The 8,454-nt window shown below is 41.4% G+C and overlaps 1 non-coding gene across 1 annotated transcript; it reads left to right on the top strand.

Moving 5' to 3' along the window:
• Window positions 1-493: 493 nt before the first annotated feature.
• LOC121215791 (small nucleolar RNA R71) lies at window positions 494-600 on the top strand. The gene has a single exon (XR_005911764.1). It is a non-coding gene; the product is annotated as a small nucleolar RNA R71 (small nucleolar RNA).
• The last annotated feature ends 7,854 nt before the right edge of the window (window positions 601-8,454 follow it).

The following is an 8,454-nucleotide window of genomic DNA, read 5'->3' as shown; positions in this document are numbered from 1 at the left end:
CCCTTGGTTACTCTAGGAAAAATTTTGGTGGTTTTGCCATGATGGGTTATAGAAATTGGATTGCAGCCCTTGCCTTCCTCGATTTTTGTTCTGGTTACCCATGTAATACACAGATTTTGGGTTCGATGGACATTCTTCGAACAAATGTCCTTCCCCACAATAAACATAGGCTACATTTTCAAATTGATTCAGTGGTTGTGCTTCCAAACTATTACACCCATTAGTAGTAAGAATTTTTAACATTGAGGATATTGATGATACTTGAGATGCGAGTGAAGTAAGAGCGTCTACTTCATGTATTCCAGCAACTCGTCTTCCTGACGCAGGTCGATTGGTTGGCCATTGATAATTGTTGCTGGCAATCCTCTCAATGATTTCATAAGCCTCGTTATAAGACTTAAAAAGGAGAGCAACATTAGCAGAAACATCCACTACCATCCTCATGTGAGCATTGAGACCATTATAAAATGTCTCAATTTGTATGCAATGTGGGATTCCGTGATGACGGCACTTCCGTAATAATTCTATGTACCTTTCCCATGCCTTATACAATGACTCATCATCCATTTGTTGGAAAGCAGAGATCTCGTTCCTCAACTTAGCATTCTTGCTAGGTGGGAAGTACTTCATGTAACACCCCGAACCCGAGTCCGACACCGGAGTCGAACACGAGGTGTTAACAAACTTTGAAAAATTTCCAGACACTGCCCAATCTGTGTACTAGTCGCTTTAAAAATCATATCTTGAGCTTCAAAACTCGAAAATCAGTTTCGTGATTTTTCCCTGAAACTAGACTCATATGCCCATCTACATATTTTTTTCTAGAATTTTTGATCAGGCCAATTAGTACAGTTTATTACTTAAAGTCTCCCATGTTACAGGAATCGACTACCCTGACCTTTGCGCATTACGACTTGGATATCTCCTTGTACAGGGCTCCAATACTGATGCCGTTTATTTCTATAGAAACTAGACTCAGAGAGGAATCTATACATATATGGTATGACTCCTAATTATGTCTGGTTAATTTATAATCAATTTCTAAAGTCGGAACAAGAAATCCAGAACCCGTTCTGGCCCTGTCTCACGAGAACCTGAATATCTCTTAGCATACTGTCCATATGATTGTTTCGTTACTTTCCTATGAAAGTAGATTCTTCAAGGTTTGTTTACATAATTTATTCACTATTTAATTCCATTCCTACTATTTTTAGTGGTTTTCCAAATCTACATCACTGCTGCTGTCAGCATCTGCCTTTAAGGTGGGCTTTACCTATTTCATGGTTTCCATGATTCAACTAGCCCTTTTTGCATAAATGGCACAATTTATGAAAGTGATTAACCATCCCCGTGGCCAATCCTTGTCAAGCATATCCACACCAAATGATTATAACATTATACTCAAACACATATAAGCCATTTTCGCATGGCTATCCAAAACTTATACATCACATAAAGTACTCGAAAAACAACAATGGGTCGTCCTATACATGCCATATCAAAGTTCAACCAAAAGAGTACCCAAAAGAGCCTTTGATAGTGTGGGCGACTTCGACTTCAAGATCCCGAGTCCGATAGCTGGAGAACCAAAAATCTATAAAACAGAGGAGCAATGGAACGAAGTAAGCAATTTATGCTTAGTAAGTTTTGAGCAAGAAATTCCAGCATAACGAAAGCATAGCACACATTTAGCTAAACGGAATATTTCATAATACACAATTTTTCCGATATCAAACTTACTTCACAACGTTAACCCTTATGTACATACACAAAAGACCAACTTAGCCGAAGGCCGGTAGCTCGTTCATCAACTGAGCGAATATTTATTTGTAAGGGCTCGATTAAATTCAACACATACGTAACATATCCCAATATTGGGATGTTTTTCGAGTATTAGCTGGAATTTTACAGCAAGCTCATTCATTACCAAAATCACGTACCTTCGGAATTTAACCGGATATAGCTCCTCGTTCAAGTGCCTTCGGGACATAGCCCGGTTATAGTAACTCATACAATGCCTTCGGGACTTAACCCGGATTTTAAAACTCGCACGAATGCCTTCGGGACTTAACCCGGAATTAGTATCTCGCACAAAGGCCTTCGGGACTTAACCCGGAATTAATAACTCGCACAAATGCCTTCGGATCTTAGTCCGGATATAGTCACTTAGCACAGAGCCTTCGGGACTTAGCCCGGACAGCATTCAATTAATCATGCACATCTAACAATAATTCATGGCACATTCGTATTTCATTTTCATTTGCAAAACTCAAACACAAGGCACATCTCATCCTTGCACATTCGGCTCAATAGCCACACATAGAGCATGATTTTCATTTGCTTAAAACATGATTTAATCACATCGTAATTTAAGCTCTCTTACTCAAGAACTTACCTCGGGTGTTGTCGAACGATTCCGCTAACTATTCGACCACTTTTTCCTTCCCTTTATCGGATCTATTTCCCCTTTGCTCTTGAGCTTAATTAAACAAATAAATTGATTTCATCATTTAGGCATCGAAAAGATGAACACAAGGCACTTAGCCCATATTTATACATTAGACATTAAAGTCACATACATGTGAAATCATGCATCAACACAACATATTAGCTAATTTTTTTCCTCCTTGGCCGAATATGCATGTCTATTTTTGGGGCCGATTTCAACACTTAATACACACATATACACACTAGTAAAGCATCCTCTCCCTTCCCATCGATTTAACACATGCATTGCTCATTAACATGTAAAAGTTACATTCGGCCTTAGCACACAACTTGCTAGCCGATTCTTCTCCATTTAGCAACCAATGCACATATGTGTTCACTCAAAAATGCTAAAAAGGAGGTTCAAGAATCATCAAGTCATCATCACATGCATCATTAACAAGCTTCATATTTAGCATGCAATGGCATTAACACAACCTCTACCTAGGTCGAATCTTAACTCATCCTCATGTCTCATCACCACCACATCAAACATCAACCAAGAATGATGCATCCATGGTCAAGTGTCATTTCCATCACATAGCAAGATTTAGACCATGGGCTAGGTAGAACTCAAGCTAACAACTAAAACATGCATGCATCTCATGGAACATCATCAAACATACCTTAGCCTAGCTACATGCATGGCCGAACCTCTTCACCTTTCTTCTTCCTTCCTCCTTAAAATTATTGGCCAAGGATGAACCAAAGGATGAGAAATTTTTTTCTTTGTTTTTCTTTCTAGTTTCGGCAAGTATGAAGATGAGAAAAAGATGAACAAAAATTCTCTCCTTTCTTTTCTTTAGCTCACGGCAATGGGGGGGGACAAACAACTACACACACATTTTTTTTTTGTATTCACCATACTCCTTTTCATTATTTTATGCCCATGCCCCTTATTTTATTTGTTTTATCCCAACATTTTATGACACAAATTAACATATTTTATTTGTGCCATACTTATGCCATAATTTCCATAAAAAAAAATTGCACAATTGCTCATCATGCCCATCATGGCCGGCCACCTTGTTTTAAGGTGGGAAATTTGACATGCAAATCCACCTATTTCATACTATAAGTTATTTGGCCACTACAAATTAGCCTATAGCATTTGCAAAAATTTTCACATGAGTCACATTTCAAAATTTCACTCACAATTGGCAAAATCAAAGCATGAAATTTTCACACATGCACTTTCACATGAAGTAAACATAGGATATAACATCTAATTATTATTGTGACTCGGTTTAGCGGTCCCGAAACCACTTCCCGACTAGGGTCAATTTTGGGCTGTCACAACTCTCCCCCACTTAAGAAATTTTCGTCCCCGAAAATCTTACCGGTGAATAGGTTTGGGTATCGCTCTTTCATCGAGCTCTCGGTCTCCCAAGTAGCTTCCTCGATCCTTTGTTTGAGCCATAACACCTTTACTAGCGGAACTCTTTTGTTTCGCAACTCCTTCACTTCACGAGCTAGGATACGCATCGGTTCTTCTTCATAGCTCATATCGTCTTGAATTTCAACCTCTGATGGGCTAATTATGTGCGATGGATCAGATCGATAGCGTCGAAGCATCGAACCATGGAAGACGTCATGAATCTTTTCAAGCTCAGGGGGCAAAATCAATCTATACGCAACCGGACCAACTCGTTCGGAGATTTCGTACGGCCCAATGAATCTTGGGTTCAACTTGCCCTTACGGCCAAACCTGAGTATCTTTTTCCAAGGTGAAACCTTAAGGAACACTTTGTCTCCCACCTGATACTCGATGTCTTTTCGTTTCAAATCCGCGTACGACTTCTGACTATCTGTGGCTACCTTCAGACTTTCACGGATTACCTTTACTTTCTGTTCAGCATCTTTAATCAAATCAACTCCGAAAATTTTACTTTCACCGAGCTCGGTCCAAAACAATGGTGTACGGCATTTACGACCGTACAAGGCCTCGTAAGGTGCCATCTTAATACTTGATTGAAAACTATTATTGTAAGCGAATTCAATCAAAGGTAAATACCGTTCCCATGCACTACTGTACTCGAGGATGCAACATCTCAACATATCCTCAAGTATCTGAATTATCCACTCGGATTGACCATCGGTTTGGGGGTGAAAAGCAGTGCTAAAATGCAGCTTGGTACCCAGAGCTTCTTGCAATTTCTTCCAAAATCGTGAGGTGAATCTCGGATCTCTATCCGACACGATAGAAACAGGTACCCCGTGTAATCTCATAATTTGAGAAACATACAATTCAGCTAGTTTATCCAATGAAAAATCCGTACGTACGGGGATGAAATGAGCCGACTTAGTCAGCCTATCAACAACAACCCAAATCGCATCCTTCTTACTTGCTGACAATGGCAGTCCAGACACAAAGTCCATTGTGACTCGATCCCACTTCCACTCGGGTATCATGATCGGCTGGAGTAATCCTGAAGGCACTTGATGTTCCGCTTTCACTTGTTGACATATCAAACATCTCGAAACAAAGTCGGAGATGTCCCGTTTCATACCATGCCACCAAAATTGACGTTTCAAATCGTTGTACATTTTCGTACTCCCGGGTGAATTGACATTCAGCTACAATGGGCTTTGTTCAGAATCATCGAAATGAGTTCCGAATTCCTTGAACACACAAACGATTTCTGAACCTCAAACAATCATCATCATCAATTTGAAACTCCGATTCCTCGTTCGGAACACACTTAGCCCATTTTGCAACCAATTCATCATCGACTTTCTGAGCTTCACGAATTTGATGAGTCAATAATGGTTTAGCTTTTAATTCAGCTACTAACACATTGTCTGGTAGAACAGACAAATGCACGTTCATCGCTCGTAAAGCAAACAATGACTTCCGGCTTAAGGCGTCCGCAACCACGTTAGCCTTTCCCGGGTGGTAATCAATGACAAGCTCGTAATCTTTCAACAACTCAAGCCAACGTCTTTGTCGCAGATTCAAGTCTCGTTGAGTCATCAAATATTTGAGACTTTTGTGATCCGAAAATACATGGCACTTCTCACCAAACAGATAATGTCGCCATATTTTTAAAGCAAACACGATGGCAGCTAGTTCGAGATCATGGGTCGGATAATTCCTCTCGTGTGGCTTCAATTGTCTCGACGCATAGGCCACGACTCGACCTTCTTGCATCAATACGCAACCCAACCCAAGTAGGGATGCGTCACTATAAATGACAAACTCTTTACCTGATTCGGGTTGCACCAAAATTGGAGCTTCAGTCAAATGAGTTTTCAGTTGGTCGAAACTTTTCTGACATTTCTCCGTCCACTCGAACTTAACATCCTTTTGAAGTAGCTTCGTCATTGGTGTGGCTATCATCGAGAAACCTTTCACAAATCGTCGGTAATAACCGGCGAGTCCCAAGAAGCTCCGAACTTCAGTAGTATTTCTCGGAGGTTTCCAGTCAAGTATGGCTGAAATTTTGTTCGGGTCAACTCGAATACCCGACGCGGATACCACATGACCCAAGAAGCTAACCTCTCTTAACCAGAACTCACACTTACTGAACTTAGCATATAACTGCTTATCCCGCAAAATTTGCAGCACTAGCCTCAGATGCTCAGCATGTTCGGTCTCATCTCTTGAATAGACCAAAATGTCATCAATGAACACAACTACGAACCGATCCAAATATGGTCTGAAGATCCGATTCATCAAATCCATAAATACCACAGGGGCATTAGTGAGCCCAAACGGCATCACTAAGAATTCGTAGTGACCATATCTCGTTCTGAAGGCAGTTTTGGGTATATCTGAATCTCGAATTCGCAATTGATAATAGTCCGATCTCAAATCTATTTTGAGAACACTGAGGCTCCCTTCAGTTGGTCGAACAAATCATCGATGCGCGGCAACGGATATTTGTTCTTTATCGTCACTTTATTCAGCTGACGATAGTCAATGCACAACCTCATGGTTCCGTCCTTCTTTTTCACGAACAATACTGGTGCACCCCAAGGTGAGAAACTTGGTCGAGCGAAACCTCTATCTGTCAATTCTTGCAACTGAGCTTTCAACTCCTTTAACTCGGTTGGTGCCATACGATACGGAGTTATCGAAATCGGCGTAGTCCCAGGTACAAGCTCAATACCAAACTCTACCTCCCGAAGAGGTGGTAAACCCGGTAATTCTTCCGGAAAAACATCCGGGTATTCACAAGCCACCGGCACAGATTCGGGTTTCTTTTCTAATTCTTTGTCATCAAGTACATACGCAAGGTATGCTTCGCACCCTTTTCTTACATATTTCTGTGCCAACATTGCTGATATTACAGCTGGCATCCCCTCCAAGTCCGCAGACTCAATTCGGATTACTTCGTTATTTGCGCACCTCAAATCAATAGTCTTGCTCTTGCAATTCACAACCGCATCATGCGCGGTCAACCAATCCAAACCAAGGATAACATCAAATTCATCAAACGACAAAAGCATCAAGTCCGCTGGAAAACAGGAACCTCGAATTTCCAGGGGACATTTCTTACACACTTTGTCGACAAGCACGTAACGACCCAAGGATTTGACACCCGAATTATGAACTCAGTAGACTCAATAGGTAAAATCTTACTGGATGCTAAGGTTTCACATATGTAAGAATGAGTAGAACCGAGGTCAATCAAAGCAATTACATTAGTATCAAGAGAGTGAATGTACCGGTAATAACATCAGGCGAAGAAGCATCCTCGCGGCACGTATAGCATAAGCTCTAGCAGGCGCACGAGCTTCGGATCTGGTTATATCATCTCTAATCCTCTCTGACCACCAGTATTGCTCGCATTTCCAGATGGTTACCCCGTGAGCACTGGTTCCACTCTGTCATTCGTCCCACCTCATGGTCAATCCATTTACAGGCTCGGATACAACTCCCCGAATGCTATTTACCGCAATATCGGCATTTCGTTCTGTCTCGACGTTCATTCCCAACACTGGCGACTGAAGTGCCTCGTGTACCCACAAGGGGTCGATCACGATCTCGTCTAAAAAAGCCCGAAGTGCCTCTAAACTGGCCCGCATCATCCCGAAATCTCTTCGATGTCTGTTGAAGAGACCTTCCCGAGGATCTTTTACGAAACTCTCCAGTTCCCTCATCAACTCTTTGCTTTTCTTTTCTAAGCTCTTCGGCTTTACAAGCTCGTTCAACAAGTACCACGAACTCTCGTATTTCAAGAACGCCAACGAACATTTTTATATCTTCATTCAGCCCATCCTCGAAGCGTTTACACATAATAGCTTCGGACGAAACACATTCCCGAGCGTATTTGCTAAGTCTAACAAATTTTCGCTCGTAATCAGTAACCGACATGGAGCCTTGCTTAAGCTCAAGAAATTCCTTCCGTTTTTGATCAACAAACCTCTGACTGATATACTTTTTCCGAAACTCAGTTTGGAAAAACTCCCAAGTTACTTGCTCTCGGGGCACAACGGAAGTCAGAGTACTCCACCAATAGTAGGCAGAATCACGTAGCAAGGAGATAGCACACTTTAGGCTTCATCGGGTGTACAAGATAGCTCATCGAGTACCCGGATAGTGTTGTCCAGCCAAATTCAGCTTGCTCGCTCATCGCTATCCATAGCCTTAAATTCAGTAGCCCCATGTTTTCGGATTCTGTCACTGGGGCTTATTTGACCTTATTGTCGTTACCGTGGTATTGTAGGTGCGGGGGTATTTGTCGGGAATGGAGTTGTGGAACAGCTATATAGTTCGAATGTATGGTGAACAATCTTCATCACGCTATGATGCTTTTAGTTATCATTGATTACTTTTAGGTTGAGGTCTACCATGTCTTGTCGGGAGGCTACCTCTCAAGATATCAGTTACCCTCGTCACGATCGGATCCATTACTTAAATAAACACATTTACAATTGTCAGAATCACACACTATCAAGTAATACATAAAATGGCATGTATAGCTAGACCAACACATTACGGTAGTCCTAGAATCGACTAAA

The sequence above is a fragment of the Gossypium hirsutum genome, chromosome D03, assembly GCF_007990345.1.
Source record: "Gossypium hirsutum isolate 1008001.06 chromosome D03, Gossypium_hirsutum_v2.1, whole genome shotgun sequence".
NCBI lineage: Eukaryota > Viridiplantae > Streptophyta > Magnoliopsida > Malvales > Malvaceae > Gossypium > Gossypium hirsutum.
Note: the sequence above shows the minus strand (reverse complement) of the source record. Positions and strands in the feature narration are given on the sequence as shown.